The sequence below is a fragment of the Argiope bruennichi genome, chromosome 7, assembly GCF_947563725.1.
Source record: "Argiope bruennichi chromosome 7, qqArgBrue1.1, whole genome shotgun sequence".
Lineage (NCBI taxonomy): Eukaryota > Metazoa > Arthropoda > Arachnida > Araneae > Araneidae > Argiope > Argiope bruennichi.
The window spans coordinates 76,831,037-76,854,785 of NC_079157.1; positions in this window are offsets into that span (position 1 = coordinate 76,831,037).

Genomic DNA, 23,749 nt, shown 5'->3' on the forward strand with positions numbered 1-23,749 from the left:
TGCATCCGTTGTATGGCCACTAATTCACCAAGTTTGTAGATGCGCGCCACTTTTCTTCGTTTGTTGAAACTTTTCCGATTCTCTTCTTGCATCTTCAAAATGTTTTCCCTTGCTTCTTCTCTCATATTATTTCGATCTTCCATCATTGCTTTTGTGTATTCTTCTTCCAATATTTCCTTTAAATGTAAATCAGTTGTATCTTTTAATTTTACTCCAGTTAAAAGCTCAAACGGGGTAAACTTTGTACTCCTTGAAACAGTACTATTGATTATTTTTTGCACTGATGCAACATGTTTATACCATTTGGTAGGGTCTGTTATTGAGAGTTTTGATAGAATGGGTATTAAAATTTTATGCATTATTTCAATTTGCCCGTTTCCGCGAGGAATTCCAGTGCTAATTTTGAAATGTTCAATATTTTCATCCTGACTGTATGTTTCAAATTCTTTTGAGGTAAAAGCTGAACCTCTGTCTGTTATTATTCTTGTCGGATTTCCAAAAGTAGATTGTTGAAGCTTAAGTTTAGTTATTGCATCCTGAGTAGATGTTGATTTAACCGGATACAACCAGACAAATTTTGTAAAAGCGTCGACTATTGAAAAAATATGCTGATAGTTCTTATTTGTAGAAGGCATAGGGCCAATGAAATCTATGTGATATGTACTTAAAGGCAAATTTTCTTTTGGGATGGGATTAAGGAAACCTTCACCTTTCCCACGTTTCTTATTACAAAGAATACACTCCACGCAATTGGCAATCACACTTTCTATTTTTGACCTCAACTTTGGTATGTAAAATTCCTGTTTTAAAATTTCTTCCGTCTTAGCCACAGCGTAATGTCCTTTATTGTGAATTTCTCGAATAATTTCTCTTTGTAACGCTTCTGGGACTATGAGCAATTCTCTACCATTATCGTATTTGTATAAAACTCCATTTCTCACAATGTGTTCACCGTCTTCTTGCTTATCTATCAAAGCTTTTAATTTCTTAAGGAATTCGTCCTGATTTTGAGCATTGGCTATTTTAGTGGTCACTTCACTATATGAACGAGTAACAACAAGTACTGCGTTTCGACTAAGAGAATCTACGTGTGCCATTTGTTTTCCTGATCTGTGAACAATTTGGTAATCAAATTCCTCTAATTGTAAAGCCCATCTTGCAACTTTTGGTGTAAGATCTCTTTTACTCATAGTTTGTTGAAAAGCGGAACAATCAGTCACAATTTTAAATTTAGAACCCAGTAAATAATGTCTAAATTTTTTTAATGCTTCGATCACAGCCAAAACTTCTAATTCATAGCTACTATATTTTTCTTGTTGTGGAGATGTTTTTCGACTAAAATAATGAATAGGATAAAACTTATTGTCGGTTCCCTGTTGCAGCAGCACTGCTCCGAACCCCTGACTGCTAGCATCTGTATGAAGTTCTAAAACTGATCCCTGTTGATAGAGATGCAAAATTGGCTCTTGAGTTAAAATATCTTTAAGTTTTTGAAAAGCTTCCTTTTGTTCAGATTCAAACTTAAATGCAATGTCTTTTCTTAGTAGATCACTAAGAGGTTTTGCGATTTTTGAATAGTGGGGTATAAATTTCCGAAAATAACTAGTAAGGCCTAAAAAGCTTTGTACTTGTTTAACAGTTTGTGGTTGTGGAAATTTTTGTACAGCTACCGTTTTAGATACAGAGGGCTGTATAGTTCCGTTTTGGATTCTATAGCCTAAAAATTCTATTTGTGGTTTTAAAAACTGACACTTCTTAAAATTAAACTCCAAACCGTACTCTGATGCAACCTTTAGAACACGTTGTAATTTTTCTAGCCCTTCTTCCTCGGTTTTGGATGGAATAATAATGTCATCCATATAAATCAATACAGTTCCGTCTAGCATCAAATTCCTGAATATCACATTAATGTAACGCTGAAATACACTCGGACTATTGGAAAGTCCAAATGGTACTTTAAGAAATTCCCACTGGCCATGATGTGTTACAAAAGACGTAAATTTTGTGCTATTTTTCTCTACGTCTACATGAAAAAATCCGTTTTTCAAGTCCAAAGTAGTAAATATTTTTGATTGCTCAAGTTTGTCGAGAAAATCTTCTATTAGGGGTAAAGGGTACCGATCTTTAATCATCTTTTTATTTAGCTTACGATAATCAATGCATAACCTATAACTGTCATCCTTCTTCTTGCTTAAAACTATGGGGAAAGAGTAATTAGAACAACTGGGTTTTATTATCCCTTCCTGTAACCATTTATCAATCTGAGTTTCAACGAATTTTTGTTCTTTAAAAGGTAGCCTTCGAGGGTTATGACTAATCGGAATATCATCGCTCAATATTATTTTCATTTGCAACTCCGTACTTTTTGTTTTGTTTGGCGAATACTTATTTAATACACGATTTATTTCCTGTCTCAACGATTTTTTTACATGACTCATGTCGATTTCATCATAGTTTATCGAATCCGTTAAATGAATGAAGTATGGGAGAGGATGTGTATTTATTTTATTGCCAGTCTCAGCAAAAATAGGTGCCTGACTGTCTCTTTTCAGCTCTGAGGAACGTAGTGATGCGACCTTGACCTCGCTTCTCACCAGCCGGGTGTAATTTATTTGGGCTCTTTTTTCATGAATGATAATTTGATTTTCTTGAAATGAAAAGCTTAGATTATTTAATACGTCCATGCCAATGATTATTTCGTTCGGCATTATTTCTAACACATACACATTAGTTGATATTACATATTCATCAATTAATATATCACAATAAAAATAACCTAGAGGAGTAATGCTATCTCCACTTATACCAGCTAATTTCACATTATCAGTCATTAAATTAGGTTTACCAATTTTCAAATAAAAATCATAATTAATCATAGTAATATCACTTCCAGTATCAATTAATGCATCACAATTTACACCATTTATTTCAACATTTTTACTAAGCTTATTTACAGTTTTTGGAGAGTTACGAGTATATACTTTATTAGAGAGAGACACTTTAAAATCTCTTTGCGGGCAGTTACTGGCTTTGTGGCCAAAGTTACCACATTGGAAACATTTCAATCCTTTGTTTTTAAACTTGCAATTAAATGATTTATGGCCAGTCTCATTACAATTAAAACATTTATTATTACTCTTGTTATAGTAATTATCATCAGCATAATTCTTTTGAGCACGAACGAACGGCAATGGTGAATTTTTAGCTTCTTTCGCGATATCAAATTTACTTCTGTTTTCGGAAAGACGCCAATTTCTGTTTGTTTCCTTTTTAAGGTGACTTCGTGCAGCTTCATATTCGTCCAGTTTATTAACCAAATCTTCAACTTTCTTTATTTTGGGCAAATCGTCGAGAAAATGATCGCGTACGTCATTTGGTATTTTACTCTTTAACTGGTCAACGACCATTAGCTGCTTTAAATCTTCAAAATCGGTTATTTCTAAACAATTTATCCATTCCTCAAAAAAGTTATTCAGTTCAAAACCGAAATCCCGCCATGATGAAGAAGAATCTCGTTTATGAGTAAAGAACTTCTGTCTGAGTTGTTCGGAAGTTAATTTAAATCTTTTAAGCAAGAGTTTTTTTATGTAATCATAGTCATTAGCTGATGGATCAGGTTCGCGAGCAATTAAATTGACTATATCCAATGGTAATAACCCGAGTAAATAAGAAATCCAGTTTTCTTTTGCAATGTTAGCCCTACTTATTTGTTTCTCAAATAACGAAAGGTAAACACTTATGTCTCCGCTATTATCATAATTCTTTAGCAATTTTAATATATCAGTCTTAGGCATATCTGATACAGTTAAAGTATTTTCTCTACTTTTTAACTCAAGTTCTAACTTTTTCAAAGTATATTCACGCTCATTCTTTTCGGCTTCTGCCTTGGCCTTTTCGGCTTCGGCTTTTTCAGCATCTAACCTTTCGCGCTCCTGAGTGATAGTTAAAAGTAAGTTTTTTACGAACTCTTCGTCATAGTCTTTCGACTTTGTTATCATTGTAACTAACTGTCGCACTTTGGCATCCTGTGGTGCCGTTAGTTCTAATTCGTCTACTAAAGTTAGTAAGTCGCTCTTTCGTGCTCGTGTAAGAAATGCCATACTTGAGATTAAATCAAAATTGTACTCACAATTTCTTCAACGTCCATCCACACTGCGTCAGTCCACAAGGAGTTGGTATCCAAAAGGTTTATTGTAGCACGTCAAATTTCACTCCTGTTTGGCTCTTCATTAATATCCCGGCCGAACCCCCATATTTTGTAGGACTCAGAAATCACTACTATTTTAGAACGCACATTTAATTACATTTAGGACGATTAGGACATTTAGGATATATATACATTAACATAAAAGAATTGAACATTCAGTAGATTTCGTCGAATACGTCGCGTCTCGTCTTTACTTTCGTCCAGATCCGTCTGATCTGACACGTCTTTACTCTCGTCCAGATCCGTCTGATCTGACACGTCTTTTCTCTCGTCCAGATCCGTCTGATCTGCTCTCCGTCTAACCAGCGTCAACTCCGTCTAACAACCAGCAGATGGCGCTCGTCACTACATGAATGCTATATTTATATTATATGTTGAATTAAGACTAGATTGTATATGAATGCTATATTTATATTATATGTTGAATTAAGACTAGATTGTATATGAATGCTATATTTATATTATATGTTGAATTAAGACTAGATTGTATATGAATGCTATATTTATATTATATGTTGAATTAAGACTAGATTGTATATGAATGCTATATTTATATTATATGTTGAATTAAGACTAGATTGTATATGAATGCTATATTTATATTATATGTTGAATTAAGACTAGATTGTATATGAATGCTATATTTATATTATATGTTGAATTAAGACTAGATTGTATATGAATGCTATATTTATATTATGTGTTGAATTAAGACTAGATTGTATATGAATGCTATATTTATATTATGTACTGAATTAAGACTAGATTGTATATGAATGCTATATTTATATTATATGTTGAATTAAGACTAGATTGTATATGAATGCTATATTTATATTATATGTTGAATTAAGACTAGATTGTATATGAATGCTATATTTATATTATGTGTTGAATTAAGACTAGATTGTATATGAATGCTATATTTATATTATGTACTGAATTAAGACTAGATTGTATATGAATGCTATATTTATATTATGTACTGAATTAAGACTAGATTGTATATGAATGCTATATTTATATTATGTACTGAATTAAGACTAGATTGTATATGAATGCTATATTTATATTATGTACTGAATTAAGACTAGATTGTATATGAATGCTATATTTATATTATGTACTGAATTAAGACTAGATTGTATATGAATGCTATATTTATATTATGTACTGAATTAAGACTAGATTGTATATGAATGCTATATTTATATTATGTACTGAATTAAGACTAGATTGTATATGAATGCTATATTTATATTATGTACTGAATTAAGACTAGATTGTATATGAATGCTATATTTATATTATGTACTGAATTAAGACTAGATTGTATATGAATGCTATATTTATATTATGTACTGAATTAAGACTAGATTGTATATGAATGCTATATTTATATTATGTACTGAATTAAAACCATATTGCATATGAAGTAATAAATATAAATGATTTCGTCAATTATCTTCAAATATTTAAAAAACTCGCGTATCAACAAAATTAATCAACGTAGATAGAATTGGTGATTGAAATATAAATCTATAACGACGATATAAAGCTAATTTAATAACGGGCTATTTTCATATAGAATATAAGTGATGTTCTGGCCATAATTATAAGGGTTGTGATCCTTGCAATCTTAGAAATTGTTAATTAAAGAAAAGAGAGAGAATTATTATAAGTAAAAAAATATTAGTAGTATAATTATTTTTTATAACAGAACATTTGTGCCTGTCTCTTGGTTTTGCCTCATTTTACTAGTGATTATATTTTTCCGCTATGATAATATACATATAAAGAACCTGAAAAAATCAAAATTACAAACCTATTGTAATTAAGAAACGTTAAATTATCCACGCAGTAATCTTAATTTTTTTACATAAATGTATTAATTTAAATTTTCATTTAGATTTATTTTAGACATTTTACGAAATTGCCTCAGTATATCGCATTAATGTTATTATTTTCACGATTCACATTTTTCGCTTTTATTATTAGATTTCGGGTGCACCTTCAAAATAGGGATGGGAAATTTCCGACTTTGTGGTCGTTTCTCGCAGCTCTCAGGAGAACAAAAATGATGTAGGGTTGACTGCCGCTCACTGATGGCGGTACGTACCTCCAAAGGGTACTAATTCGGTGTAGGCCTTTGGACTTGAGCATAATTCGCGGCAATGCTGTCCGAGTCCGATCATTCAGATTTTTTTTCAAATGCTTCCGAGAAGGGGTGTGGTAACCATTTGTTATTCTTACATACTAGATATACAGAGAAAATAAATATTCTTCGAACTCGAAATTTTGGCGTATCTTCACGCTTAGACCTCAATGAGTTTTAAAGGCATATTTTTGAAATTACATCTGTGTCTATGAGCGAAATAACTCAAAAGCGCAATGAGCCAAATGGATGAAATTTGGTATATGGTTTTTGCATCGCATTTCAGATGCATGTTAAATTTTGAGACGTGTCGAATTCAAAACATGTCTGTTTGTCCGGTTATCCGAATATAAGTTCGCAATAAAAACAAAACGATGAAAGTTAGGTGGGTACAATTTAGTACAGAGATTTCACATGTAAAAGGTAGATAATTTAATATTAATGGAGTAGTGTTTTGGATGTTGAATCTTCTTGTCTTGTAACAGAATAGTCCAGCAATCTCTCTACATAATGTTTTCTGTATTAATATGGGATTTTTTATAAGTAAAAACTCTATATTTCGTTATAAAATTATTTTCCCTTTGTTGCCATTAGAAGTGATGCAAGCAATTTTCAGAAAGAAAACTCTTAATAGACTAACGAAGAAAGTCATTCCTTGGGTAACTTTAGTAACAGCAAACTTTTCACTTGTCTTCTCTATGATACCAGTATACTCATACGGTAGAAAATATTTTTACTTTCCTTGTACGCTTTTCAATGTTCCCGAAGGCCCGATCGGTATGGAGAAATGGCGGTAGCACCATGAGCTACCTCTACATCGCAACAAACTAATGAGACAAACAGCTCCATCGCGAGAACTAACGATTGGAGCTGTATCTTTCTGGCACCAAACGAACAAGTTTTTATTTTATCACATGATAGTACATGTAACTCCAAATTCCCCTAGGTTGGAGCTACATCCTTTTTGCAGCAAACCCTTCAATTGTTGTTCTGTATCTAATTTTGGTTCCCCCCCCCCTAAAAAAAGGTGTCCAAAAGACTCATTTGATTTTCTAGTATTTGTGTAATAGCTTCATCCTAGCTATTAATCTCCCTAAACAGCTTGCTAATTGGTTCTTTCTAAATAGTTTTCGCTGATGAGAGTCCAGTTATTAATAAATAGGTACATTTATTTGAGAGACAAGAATTGTTGTTCTGGTTTAATTTTGGTTTCTTTCTTTCCCAAATAAAGGTGCTTAAGATTCCGTCGGTAATCTAGTACTTACGTCTTAGCCGCATCCTAGCTATCAATCGCCTAAGACTGCATGCTAATTGGTTCTAATATCATTCGCTAATGGGATGCCAATTATTAATACATAAGCTCATTTATTAATGATTAAACAACTGTTTTGTGTAATTTTGGTTCCCTTTCTTTCTGAAAAAATGTGTCCAAAAGACTCATTCAGTTTTCTGATACTTGTGTATTAAAGACATCCAAGCAATTAATCGTATTTAGGTATATCTCCGTCACTAATTTCTTTTCGTTTTATCACCAATTCGCACTTTCCTGGAAGCCCACTTCATTGAGAAGAAATTAAAATTTTCCTCCTGTCTGATTTCTAGAAATCTCGTAAATTCTGATTCTACCATTTCAAGGATATTGCTGTACTCAATTGCCCTCCACTGAGGATTCGTCCAAGCGGATTCATCCACAAATCGAAAACGACGCTGGAAACTTCAAACTTCAAATTTATGCTTCCGACCAAATGTGCCTTCCAGATTTTAATATAATATTCTCGAAAGGGGAAAGTTCATTTAAATTTAAGGCCTGCCTCTTTGAGAATGAATAGTAAAGGGTGGTTAGGTGGTAGAATGAATTTCTACGTGAAAGGGCATTAAGGGTTCGGTGTTCGGAAGACATTAAGAAACAAAATAAGATTTTTATTTTGTTAATTTTATATTATTTTATCCTACGAGAACGATTGTTTCTTTGTGACAAATTTTGATTTCCTTCTTCCGGTAAAAAGGTGCCCAAAATTCTCAATCGGTTTTTTTGTACTTGTGTATTATCCGTATCCAGCGATTAACGGCCAAAGACCGGATTCTAATTTGTTCTTTATAATTATTTTTCGCTAATGAGATGCCAGTTACTAATACATTTATTTGAGGTACAAGAATTGTTGTTTTGTATCTAATTTTAGTTTCCTTCTTTCCGAAAGAATGTTTCCAAAAGATTCTTTCGACTTTCTGATACTTGTGTATCAACTGCATCCTAACTATTAATCGATCTAAACCACATGCTAATTGGTTCTTTCTAACTATTATTCGCTAATGTTATGTGGTAGAATGAATTTATACCTGAAATGGCAGTAAGGGTTCTGGGTTCGAAAGACATTAAGAAATTGAAGATTTTTATGAGTGACATTTGATTACTTATTATTATCTAAGATTTGCAAGAAAAGACGAGAATAATTAAAATGATGACTAATTTTTTAGTTAGTATTTGGCAGGCTGAGACTTTTAATCCAAATAATAATCCAAAGTAATATTTCAATCCAAATATTATAATCCAAAGTACCTTCTAAGTGATTGCTAATCTAAGATTTTGGTAATTTTTCTAGAAACTTCTTTGTCCTCTCATGGAAATTATAAAAAGCCAGGAGACAAAACTAAATGTCAGTCAGTGGAACCCAGACGAGTACTTGGGTGAGTTTTTTCTGAGCGCTTTGCACTGCTTATAGTAAGTGATATTTTATGTACACTTTGTCTGTTTTACCTACTGTGTTTGTATACTTACTGAATTTTGTATACTACTGATTTTTCTGAAGATTTCACTGTACAAACCACAGATGGATTGTGGAGATCTTCCATTAAAATGTAAATATTTAGGTTTATTTTCTAGTTGCCTATGGCATCAGTTTCAGTCTTCCCACAGTTGTTTTAATGTACTCGAGAGGAGCTTTTGAAGAAAACAAATATTTTAATGTTTATATAATGCTTTTATTAATATATGGGGATAGCATGATGCATAAAAGTAAAATTATTTAAATATATATGTAGCTTCTGAAGAAAAGGCATATTTTAATCTAAATTGTAAATGTAATGGCATATTTTAATCTAAATTGTAAATGTAATGGCATATTAAAATCTAAATTGTAAATGTAATGGCATATTTTAATCTAAATTGTAAATGTAATGGCATATTAAAATCTAAATTGTAAATGTAATGGCATATTTTAATCTAAATTGTAAATGTAATGGCATATTTTAATCTAAATTGTAAATGTAATGGCATATTTTAATCTAAATTGTAAATGTAATGGCATATTTTAATGCCATTACATTTAAATGTAAATAGCATTTTCACTTTTTGTAATGTAATTGGCATTTTGTTTAACAAAAATTATGGTTGTTCTAGAAAAAAGAAATTTTCAAATAGTTTTTAACTTTTTGGAACATTAAATGTGTAACGTATCTTAGTGTGTGACTATTATCTGACAGTTATGTTCAAAAATAAAATTTTTGTGTGTAATATATAAAATTGTCTATGAAATTTTAGAAGTTTTTAAACAATATTTATATTGAACAATCATAAATTCACTTTTTGAGTATTCAACATTAAATCTATAGTTCATCACATTCTTCACAATATATAAGAGAGCACTAATCATAAATTTCATCAAGATATCTCGATTATTCTTTGACATATGACAATACTCGTACAGTAGAATTATGAAGAAAAAAAAACTTCTTCAGAAAATGCATTTTAAGTTTTTAAAGGCTTATAAATAAGCATCGCTTACATGTCAACAGTTTGCTATAATTTGGCTTCTAATTGACCTAGAGACAAAATAAATTTATCATTGGAAGCAGAAACGTGAATATTATTTGAAACTGCAAAAAATAAAACTGCGAATTTTCATCCAAATTTATATTTTTAACCTAGTCGGATGCCTTAAAATATATTTAATTGGGATATTGCATTGGGTCGGATGCATTCAAATATATTTCATTCAACAAATTTAGAGCCTGCAATTTTATTTTGAAAGTGAAAGACGCAGTTGCTCTACGGCAACACTGGATACAAACCTTACAAAGGTCATGCTTGCTGAAAATTTTGCAATATCGTGTGCGTTAGATAGAGATGCCACTAACTTTCCTAGAACAGCGGCACAACATCACAATCAGGATAAGATTAGTCAATTAGTATGGAACTTGGGTTTCACATTTATTAACGATGGCCAGCTTTATGAACCTAATCTCTATGTGCGATTTGCTTCTTCAGGCTATATGAAAGAGAAAGGTTAGAAAATGTCATTTAGAAAACGAAAGAAAGAAAGAAAATGCCTCTAAAAAGATGTCACTTAGAAAGAACGAACGAAAGAAAATGCCACTAAAAAGATGTCACTTATGAAGAACGAAAGAAAGAAAATGCCACTAAAAAGATGACACTTCGAAAGAACGAAAGAAAGAAAATGCCACTTCGAAAGAACGAAAGAAAGAAAATGCCACTGAAAAGATGTCACTTAGAACGAACGAAAGAAGGAAAGAAAATGCCTCTGAAAAGAGGTCACTTAGAACAAACGAAAGAAGGAAAGAAAATGCCTCTGAAAAGATGTCACTTAGAAGGAAAGAAAATGCCTCTGAAATATGTCCCTTAGAAAGAAAAAAGAAAATGCCACTAAGGAGATGTCACTTAGAAAGAAAAAAAGAAAATGCCACTAAGGAGATGTCACTTAGAAAGAAAAAAAGAAAATGCCACTAAGGAGATGTCACTTAGAAAGAAAAAAAGAAAATGCCACTAAGGAGATGTCACTTAGAAAGAAAAAAAGAAAATGCCACTAAGGAGATGTCACTTAGAAAGAAAAAAAGAAAATGCCACTAAGGAGATGTCACTTAGAAAGAAAAAAAGAAAATGCCACTAAGGAGATGTCACTTAGAAAGAAAAAAAGAAAATGCCACTAAGGAGATGTCACTTAGAAAGAAAAAAAAAGAAAATGCCACTAAGGAGATGTCACTTAGAAAGAAAAAAAAAGAAAATGCCACTAAGGAGATGTCACTTAGAAAGAAAAAAAAGAAAATGCCACTAAGGAGATGTCACTAAGAAAGAAAAAAAAGAAAATGCCACTAAGGAGATGTCACTTAGAAAGAAAAAAAGAAAATGCCACTAAGGAGATGTCACAAAGAAAGAAAAAAAGAAAATGCCACTAAGGAGATGTCACTTAGAAAGAAAAAAAGAAAATGCCACTAAGGAGATGTCACTGTCTTAAAGAAAAATACCACTGGAGATGATGCTTGAATATTACATTAAAATGTGCATCGAAAATACCATCTAAAGAGAATATATCTTCAACTTTACTTTTTGGACTTTATTCGCACAAAATTATTTTGTTTATTTGGCGGGGTTGAAAAGTGTAGTCTACTGCAAACTCCTTCATCAAAGGAGTTATCTATTCTGTCAAATATTGCAATCAACTTGATGAATTGAATGTCGCCATAGCAGATAAATAGCTAGAATTGGCAAACTGACAAGACGTTATTTTTCATCACGACAATGCAAAGCCGTATATTATATTGGTTGTAAGTGAAAAACTTTTACAGTTTTATTGGGTTGAGCTACGACTTCTATCGCATTCTCCAAATCTTGCTTCATAGACTATAATTTCTTCCTGTTCTTAAAATAAAATTCCTCACTGTGGTAAACGGTTTCCATCCAAAAGCGAAATAAAAATGCACCTCAAAGAGTATTTTGCAAGGAAACTTAAAAATTTTTCGAAAAAACAAATAATGAAGCTTGTTTGACAGATGGAAGAGAGAACCACATTAGCAGGGTTCATATTATAATACAATAAATCAAGCCTAAACAACAAACAATCTTTTTTACTAAAGAAAAAAATACTTATGGATCACCTTAATATTTTCTTTCAAAAATCAAATGCCATTTTAACCAGTGAGAGTGGTCTTTCCAAAACTGTCTCACGTACTCTCAAATAAACTTGTCATGTAAAGAACGCCTTCCGTGACATTGGCGTGCAATAGTTACGAAATATAAAATTTGACGTGAATTGATCACTTTTACTACCGCGTCGTGTCATCTTTGGATAGTATTTATTAGCAATTAATCCATAGCATGAAGTGAATAGTATACGAAAACTCAATTTGTGCTTTAGACACGTGTTTCTTAATCGTTTGAAAAAATGTGACACAAAACTGCACTTATAGTCACAAAACCCCATAGCTAATTTGATATATGTAAGACTTTGCGGTTTTGGGTAAACGCATTAACATGTTTCTTAAAATACAGATGGACAGATAATTAACCATTTGTTGGATTTATCTGAAATTGTAACAGCTGCCTATTTTACAGATGTGAAATCTGTGTACCGAATTTTATTTTTCTAGCTCTATTTGTTTTGTAATTATAGTGTTAACTTCTATTCAAAACGCTGGACAGATAGACTTTGTCTGAATAGAATTTATTTAATATTTGATAGAAATCTTCAAATTTGAATGTAAAAATCAAATTGGTGAATTTCAATCTTCTATCTTAAAGAGTTTTTTAATTATGTCACAGACAGATGCACATTTCTCAAAAAAAAAGTTTCTTTTTTGAACTTAAGGAAGTTAAAAATATAGATTTCCCAATATCTTGAATTTGAATTTTTTTTTTTTTTGACGATTATATTTTCTCTGTACTACGTATACTCGAAAGTAATAAATTAACTTCATAAACCCATGTTAATCAGTTTCCTGAGGACATATTAAGTGATCTATTTGCAAGTAATTAACTAAAACAAAAAAGGAAAATAAGCAGTTCGTTATTTCTAAGAACTCGGCGACATCTTTTTCTTTTCGTAATTTTTGTTGTGTTTTTCAGACTTTTAATTTATACTTATGGGATGGAGTAATTTATTTAAAATGAAGATTTGAGAGTTTTTTCTTCCTTTTTTCCTCTTTCTTCACGTTTTTGCTTTCTTTATCTTTCCGGTTTTATTTTCTTTCAATAAGACTAATATATTAACCTTAATATGATTAAAAAATGCCATAACTTAAAAAACTGCAAAAGATTTCGACTCGAGATTTGAAATAAAAAAATTCTCTGAGATGTGCTTAAAATTGTCGCTTTATTTAAAAAACATTTCGGGAAAATTTTTTTCTTCTAGCTAAATTCCATCTAACGTTATTTTAAAAAAAATGTTATAATAAAATAACGAATAGACTGGAAATAAGAGAGGCTTCTAGTTTAATAATTTACTTAAAATTTTATAAATAAATAACAACGGGCATGAAAAATTGACTATGAGCTCTAAAAATTTATTATAATTAAACTTTTGAAAATGTTATAATAATATAAAATACGATATAATGTTGGTAACCTGTATATAAATGGGATAGAAGAAAAAAAAATAACTCTTGAATTTTTGGGGAAAAATATAATTATTATAATAAGTGAGATAAGATTTTAGAAATTAGAAATCTCCATAAGAAAGATGAATACATACTTTATTTTTTATGAAATCTCATGTAAATGTCTAGCTTTTTCTCTCTCCTCCAATCAGAAGATTTAATTTAGTGAAATTATGGAAAGTTTACTTTTGTTCAAAATTGGAAATGGATTCCTAGCTAGAACTTCTTTTTTTCTGCGGTTAAGATTCTTAAGACGCGATTCGATAATATCAAAGGAAAAATTGTGATATTCAACTGACTGTGATACAAAAATGTATCAAACAAATATACTGCATATTTAGTATTTTCATATGTAAATGATAATCCTACATTACCGTGTAAAAATTTTATATTTTTTTTCTAAATTAAAGTCAATTTTTTTTCATTTGCACGATTTTAATTTTTTCAGCTTATATCGTGAATCAAATTAGATCTTTCAAAGCACAACATTTGTTTATATGTAGGGGTTTAAAGAAATATTTTTTGTTAGGTTGTAGTGCAATTAGTTGAAGAAAGATAAAAGAATCATAGAACATTTTATAATTTCAAACAAAAATTGTTCAGTTAATATTATAAACTGAATAATTCTAATATGTACTAAATGTTATTTTTGTCGTTATAAGTCTTCATCTGATAATATTACAGAAAGTTATATAATTATTTAGTTTTCAATTAAAAAAGAATCCTAATTCTTAACAAAAAGAGTGTAAAAAGATTTAAATAAAATCCTTTCAACAGCAAAAAAATTATTATATGATGCAAAAAATTGCCTCATTGAAATTTCGAATTTTTAATTTTTTTTCTCCGCCTTTATGACGAAATTGTTTGCTTACAAAAGATTTTATTCTCCTTATTTTCCAGAAAATTTGTCTTCGTCCAGAATTCTTATTTTTAATTCCGCTTTTCAATTCTTTCTTTTTTAATTCACCAAGACAACATCATAAAATTAATAAAAGTACTAGTTTAAAAGTTTGGGCTTCTTATTTAAATTTTTGTCTGCTATTATTTTCCTCTATTCAACTTCATTTAAGATTAGTAAGCAAACGAATTTTCTCAGATTTCTTTCACAAAAAAAAATTATTTTATTTTTTTAGAAATATGTTTGAAAACTATCGTCTGGTTATTGTTTCAAAGAAAAAGTAAACAGACGAAAAAATTGTTAAATTTTTTTTTTCACTCCAGTTCCGAGCAATTTGCTCATTTCAAAAAATGAGTCTAAATATTTAATAATATTTCTTAGATTAAAATCATAGTTTTTTCATATTTGGGATAATATTTAGTTTTATTAAAAAATAAAGGAAAAAAACTAGGATAGTCAAAGGAAAAATCGAGGCTCAAGTCAATGAAAAAGGAAAAAGAGCCTTTAATAAAGCGTTGCAAATAAAGTGTTCATCATTCACATATAAATAGTAATCTTCAATTGCAGAAAAGAAAAATAAATAAATTAAAGGATGTCCTTTATTTCCTTAAATTTAGTATCTGAGAGTTTTTAGTGGTTTTTTGTAAATTAGCTCTGAAAGAAGCGTAGTTTTTTTTTCAAAGAACGAATTAGTTTCAATTTAAAAATTTTAATCAACGTTTGTTTTTTAATTTAAAAAAATGAATGAGAGTTTGGAATTTTTACAGAAAATATAATGGTAAATCATACTAATTCTCTTTTTCTGTAAACAATAATTCTTTAAAATTATTTACCAATATATTTTTTTTAATTTTCCTTTTTTTGTACACATGTCTAGAAACTAGATTTGTATATTATAATATTTTATATAAAAGTAGGTTCTATTTTAAGACTATATTTTACATGAAAGGATTTTAATCCCATACAATGTAAGGTATATCAACTGGTATTTTAGAAATGTCTTAGAAGGATTCGATTTATTTTTAAAGCCTGTGTAAGCCATGAACGGGATTAATTTGTAAGGTTGGCCTTGTAGATAATTTTCAGAATACTGAAAATACTTTGAATGAATCAGCGGTCTTTGTATATTTTATGTTTCGCTTGTTTTACACATCCCGTATCGTAACGGGAAAGTGTTCTGCTTCGAAAGTATCCGATCTCTGGATTGAATCTTAATGTGACACTTCCGATGTCCGATCTCTGGACTGAATATCACTGTGACACGCCTCCGATGTCCGATCTCTGGACTGAATATCACTGTGACACGCCTCCGATGTCCGATCTCTGGACTGAATATCACTGTGATACGCCTCCGATGTCCGATCTCTGGACTGAATCTTACTGTGACACGCTACCGATGTCCGATCTCTGAACTGAATCTCACTGTGACGTCTCTGATGTCCGATTTCCGGATTGAATCTCACCGTGACACCTCTGATGCTCGATCTCTGGATTGAGTCACACTGATACGCGTATATCATAGCACATGAGTAATTAAAATTAAGGGATCAATTTTTATCGAAATTAATTTATTTTCATATCTCCCCTTCAAATGCATCTATTACACTCCTATTAATAAAAACTCTCGAAGAAGCATATATATCGATTATTTGTTAGAACTTTGTATGACGCGATCTATAGGATTCAACTTTTAAGAAAGGCAATTATTTCCATAAATTTCAGGTAAAGTCTGTTTTTTTCGGAGAAGAAATTACAAAAATAGCAGACTAATAATTTTCTTTCAAATTGGGTAATGTAGCATAATTAATTTGAACAACCATGATATATCGGCTTTGAGAATTATGTAGTGGATGAATAAAGATCTCCAACAAAGAGATTTAATCAACAAATTGACGCTTATATAGTGTAAGGCTTTCCAGATACGATACAGTTTAATTATAGAAAAAATTAACCATTCAAATTATATAAACAATTTTGAAATTAGTGTTTTTTATTTGGAATTGTCAGCAGCGTACAACTCGCAAATTACCCGTTTGAGTTTATAGCCGTGGCTTCTAGATTATATTTTTCATAGATTAAAGTACTTATTATTTTCTACTATCTGTTAAAGTAATTCATTCTATCATCTAACAATTTTCCTGCAGTGTTCCATCTTCAAAATATCTTCAAGTTTATATCAAGTATTTTCCAGCGATATTATCGATTCTCAGAATTCTGCATGCTAATTCGGAAGGCACGTCAGGTCGAGCGCATAAATATGACGTTAGCTCCAAATTGAATTTTCGATTCGTAAACCATTTTTCTCTGTCGAATCCTGAATAAAGAGTGGGTTGTGGAATTTAATACACAATATTGGAATTCACCATGTTCCAAGCGATATACATTATAGAAGGATGTATATGAGAATTAAAATAAAATGAATGTATGAGGGCATTGGAGATTTGGGAACACAAAAATTCCTTGAAAGAGAAAATCTAGCAAGTGCCATCCCTAACCGATGATCTGACAGTCCACCCGTCACAATTTTCCAAAGGCAACACTGCGCATGCGCCAAAAGATTGCACAGTTTTCTCTTATAGCAAATGTACCAATCTGCTCTTATCTTTGCTTTTTATTCATTTTTTGACAAATTGTGACAGGCGCGGACTAGGATTTAGTAAACCGAATGAGGAGTAGTAGTAGTATAGAATTAGTAGATGGTAAGAATATCATGGCCTACTGAGTATAGAGTCAGTGAATCCATCTTCAAAATAGATTTGAATTACTTTTCTATGTTGAATGCTGTTATATGTTCTTGTCTTAATAATGCTGTATTTGTAAAATATTTGTGATATTGCTATAAAACAACTGAAAGGCATAAGACTGATTATATGGAATTCGCATCAACGATTTGACCCAGTGGTAACTTATCAAGAAAATGGATGAATCATTAATTTTGGACCTCAAAGATGAGTTATGGAGTATTTTATGCTGTTTTGGTTATATGGATTATATGGTGAGAGGTATAGATTTGTTGCGCTTGTACTTTGAGTTATTGTAATGATGTCAATGGCATAGTTATTAAAGTACTGCAACGCAATATAATGAAACTAAACAATATTAAATATTTGTAATATTGAAATTGGATGGAACACATTCAAAGCCATATGCTAATTCTGATGAAGTATGTATTGATTATGAATTTATTGTATCTATTGTGTGAGACCACTATGTGACAATATAATATGTAAACACTTATCTAGAAAGGGGTTTCAGAACTATAGGATGACTTTGGAAATTTGAGAATTATTCATGCATCTGTTACATAAAATATAAATGCGAAACCTCAATTTTTTGAAATCTGTGATTTCTCTACATTTGGGGCACAACCATGAGCATAAATGAAGATTAATGATTAAAGTAGACTTCTGAAGTTAAAATAGTACTCATTATATTTGATTCCACAACCAATGAGCATTAAAATATTTGCTTAGTTTATTTAAAAACATGACTGGCTTGTATCAGGCGAAATTATTCAAAATGAGGTTAAATGGATTCATAATTTGATTTAAAGTCATCTGAGTGAAAATAAAAGTAAAGTCGTGATTCGACATTTCTCCAACAAGTCTGTTTTAATTTGTGCCAAATGAAGTGTACTATTTCTGCTTTTTCCCGTCTATTTCACCAGCATATAGTTATAAATTCAGCGTGCAAATTAAGTTTAATAAATTTAACATTATTCCGCCTGGTAACTTACATCATAACATTATTAAATTTTTATACGAGATATACAAGGAAATAATACTATAATAGTTAAAAGTTTCAGAATCGGCACTTTGACGAATCTCCTCGTTTCAGATCTCACCGAAGAGCATAATATTGGAATTATGCTTGTTGATCCGTGAATACATTAATTCAAAAATACTTTGAACTAGACAATTGAGATTTGATGCATCGACTTAGCATCGCATTTGTTGATTTTTATTAAACTTTTGAATGAAATAAATTGCAAAAAAGTCAGCTGCCAAAATAGTAATTGAATAGGATAAATACAAAACTTAAAATGGCAGATGAATAACATTTAGTTCGTAGGTTTCGCTTTGACTATCAAAATTTGAACCAAATCAAAAAATTTGACCATCTATCTGTCGTACTTTCATACGCATGTAAACGCAATTACTGAAAAATACAGTTACTTGAATAAATGATATTTAGTATGTGATACTAGCACTGCAATCGTTGATCTGTCTGATCTGGTTTTAATCAGTCAGTAGAGAGGCATCCAAAAGACAAATTCGATTTTCGGTTTTGTATATTAATTGTATGTTGTCTATTAATTGCTATAAAAAATCACCAAAAACTAAATGATTGATTCAGTAAAAATGCTGAATTTAGATTATAGATTTACGCAAAAATCAGTAACTTGTAGCTTTTGTTTGCCAGTTACAACATTGACGGCCATAGCCAGTGTCGACTACAATTTTATGCGGAAAGGGGGTGGGAGGGAAGAGGATAATACTTTTTAATAAAAGTTTTTGGAAGACCATTTCCACTGGATGATCCTGGAAACGCACAGCCAATATAGATTTATATTTGAAATAAGAATTTTCATTTAGACAGAAAAGCAGTGAAATTTATTTGTAACAAATAATACGCTGATATTCAAAAATTGGAGTTACTTGGACTTGTTTGATAAATGATTCCTGTGACCTTCAACGTCATGTTAAATTTATTCATTTTAATTTTCCCCCGTGAAAATAATAATTAAATATAACTATTTTCATTACTTTTTGTCATTCTGTTTCCTTTATCTAGTATTCATATGCATATGTTGTTGTTGTTGTTGTTTCTAATGGCACTTGTGATAGACAAGCACTCTGACTTTAGAAGTCAGTGATTTTAAGCCAAGGGTGCGTCTCTTGTTTTTCCGTAGCCCCATCTAGAGCCAAGGGTACGACTTAGCTACACACGTTACCTTTTTAAGGGCCGGATTTCATTCACACATTTCATTCACTCATCCACAGATCGTAATTTAGACCTGAATCAGAGAACGATCACCCCGATCCAGTACCTCGAGTGGTATTACTCTCGTCATGGAGGACTTTGTGACCACGACAGATTTATACGCGTGCCAGCCACAACACACACGAGGAGTCTTCGGCCGGCTGGGCTTGAACTCGCAACCCAAGGGACACGAATCCAACGCCTCAACAATCAGGCTTTCCCGGCCTCTCAAAGGCATTTATTTGCATATATAAAATTAAAAGACAGAAATAAAAACAAAAAAAAAATCTCCAAATTATTTGGCAGTTCTCTGATATTATAAGTAAATGATTGATAAAAAAGTGTTTTAAAACTATAATGTGTGGAGAAATGTATCAGAGACACATATACGCAGTTGCTTTTCATTGCCTGGTATCATCTAAAAAGGATCAAAAATGGCCTGGAAAAAAGATATTCTATGGTTTAAGTAAAGTGACGTAAAAAGCAAATATAAATCCAAACAAATGAAAAGTGAACTGTTCACAATATGGATGAAAAGTAAATCGTACTTAATTATTATATTTTAATATTGGAGAAAAATGGATTGAAAAAATATTTCACTTAGTATCATAAAATTCATCACTCATTTTTACTTTCTCATATATGCAGTTATAAAATAATCGTCTTAAAATTTGAACTTGCGATTATGACGAATCTGTACGTTTTAGACCTTCCAGAATTCAAAACATAGATTTTTGGAAAATGTATGTCTGGCTGTCTACTTGGGCCAAAGATTACTCAAAAACAATTTCAGTTAGAAAGACAAAATTTGGCATGCCGTCTTTACACCAAATTTGCAAATTTTGTGTCAAATTTTGTGTAAAGTCTGTTGAGAGGAAGTCCGTCTAACCGGTTGTTCGTAAATAAATTAACATAATAACAAAAAAGAGAGATAAAATTAGGTACACATATTTAATATCTATAGTGTAAAATCTTCCAAACTTTGAACAAAATTCAACAAGGAGTTGACCGTCTGTCGGTCTGTACTTTCAGAAAATGTAAACGCAATAATTCAAAAACGCATAATTAAATATACAAAACCTGATATGTGATTTTGTGACTACAAGTGCAGTTTTATTTCAAATTTTTGTTTCAATCGATGGAGAAACACGCGTCTGAAACACAGATTCAATTTTTGAAAATTGTTAATGTATGTGTGGTGGTAACATCATGAGCCAGATAACAACCTCCGGACAGGAGTGATCACTTTTGTCTAGTGGTTATGTTACTTGGCTATGAACCCTAACGTTTCGAATTCTGCCATCGACAATGCAATCTCCACATATGCTAGGGATTAACCGTCAAATAACTCGCCAAGGATGACACGATCGATTCAATAAAATGCTGAATTCACGTCAAACGTTAATATTTAGAGAGTATGCTATAAAGTTTTGGGGAAACCACTACCGCTGGTTAAGTTTAATGTTTGAATAACACACATAAGCTTTAATAGAAATGATATGAATCTTTCTATTTTATTTTCAGATCTTATATCCTGTTTGAGCTTATTGCCTATTTCATTTGTTTACATCGTATATCTGATTTAGGTGTAAATTACAACATAATTTTATTAATTTATTATTTATAATGTAATATGTAATTTTATATGCACCTAAAGCATTAAGAATAATGCTGAATGTAGAGAAAATTTGGTTATCGCTACAATTAATGTATTTAAGGTTCTTAAAATCTTTAGATAAATAACAGATACTAATAATTTTTTTCATTTTATATCCAAATAATCACAAATTTGATAATCATTAATTTTTCAAGACCTTGCATTGCATCTGCTGTAAAAAAGGAAATAGCCGAATATATTATTTAAGTAAATAACAATATCGATTTGAACAAGTAGAGACAAATAGTTGTGGGAAATATAAAAACGTTTTGTCTTATATTGGCAACGACTAATATTTTTTGTCCATGTAAACATTGTTGATCTCGGTCCCAAATTATTATAGAAATGTTATAAAAATAAACAAGTAAGATATAAAAAAAATTAAGTCAATTCCTACTTAGATCAACAAAAAATGTTTATTTTAGGTACTTTTTATTAAATAATTACAGTTAATATAAATATGTATATACATATGACGGAATTACAATATTAAGTGACAAAAGAGAGCTTGGCGACCATTTGACGTCATGGCGACGAATTTGGCGACTTCGGCGACCAAATACAATTTACTGGACAAATTTAATTAATGAATTAATATGAATATTAATTCATTAATATTTAATAAAACTGTAATTAATATTTAAAAAAACACTGTATTAACATCAAGTGTCAGTCACTAGAAGTTTAAAAAATATATTTAAACTTGAGTGGATGAATAAAAAGTATTTTATTTACGATTGAAAATTTGAACAATTATATATATATATATATATATATATATATATATATATATATATATATATATATATATATATATATAGAAAGAGAGAGAGTATGAGCTAATAGTAGGAATTGAAAAAAATGTTATTGACAACCATCATTATAAAAATATCTGTATAAAATCATTTAAATATTAGTTACAATTTATTTTCGTATATAAATAAATTCATTCGTAACTCGTAGCAACTCTGTAATTTATTATCAAAATTGAATATCATAAAAAAATTTAATATCATAAAATATTTCATCATTTCTTTCTAAATCCAGAAGTATTATGCTTATTCCGAACAATCTCATTTGAATAATATGAGTGAAATTTTAATTTTTCAAGCCAAAATAGCGAACAAACTTTCTTTTCCAAGAACAATGTTTTTCTAAATCATCTCTTCTTATCGCGCCAAGAACGGTCGTTTCTCCTCATTGAACACGATTTCTTTCGCTTTCAAACAATTGGGAATGACTTAAAGCACTGCCAATTATCTCCAGAATGGAGAACCTGTCATTTCTGAAGCACTCATTAAGTGCTGCTACCCCATTCCCGCTTCCAAGAAATGGAGATTTAGGTTGACAATCGAAATGAGAGGAATGGACCAGATTATACGGCAGAAGTGATTTCCCAATACATTTTAGTGGGGAAAAATTCTTCCAGTCACTGCAGCCATTTGTTACCAGTTGTTTTCCATTTTTTATTTTAAAATTTCTACTTAGGTCTACTGTTTTCTTCAATTCCATTGTTAACCCCTTACCTGCCGAGGATAATTTGCGAGATTTGGTCTCCAGTGCCATGTATATACAGGGTGTTTATAAAGTCCCGGACCCGTTTTGATGTTTAATAACTCATAAAATAATAAAGATAGATTTAAATTAATAACATAAATGGTTAAATAGACTCAAAAAGTTTCATGACCCTTGTCAATGAACTTCCACGTGTGCCCCCTTCGTCGCACGGAGAATATCAAGTCGATAGTCAGTTTCACGCCAGGTAGCGACAAGCATGTCGGCATCCACAGAGCCATTTGCGCACTTTATGGCGATTAACAATGCCAGAAATATGAAAGGATGCTTCATCGGAGAACATTATGCTCTTCAGAAAATCAGCAGCATCTTCTATCCTCCTTAGCATATCTGTTGCAAAGGCCATCCTCCTAGGTCTATCGTTCGGTTCCAAAACTTGAACAATTTGAACTTTGTATGCATGCAGTCTTAATTTTTTCTTAATAACCTTGTACACCGTCGAAATTGGCATATCCAATTCTGTTGCCGCTGATCTCGCAGATATTCTAGGATTGTGTAAAAATGTCTCTCTGACACGCTCAACATCAAAATCACTTGTGCAAGGACGTCTGGAACGTTTCTTATCTTCGATACTTCCAATTTCTAGAAAATTCTTTTTCCACCGCAAGGTGCTGTTTTTGGATGGAGGATCTTTTTGGTAAATTCTTCTGAAACTTCTCTGTGCTTGCACTATCGATTTCATTTCTCTGAACCACCATAAAATCTGTGCTTTCTCTTGTAGTGTATGCATTCTCCTTAATATCCGCTCGAATAAAACATCACATACAAAAGTACTACATAGAACAAACACATCAAAAGTAAACATAACATTGCTATAGTTGCCAAAAACAAAAGAGAGAAAAATGCAATTAATAAGCAGACAATATTTAGAAAAGTACAGATATTTAG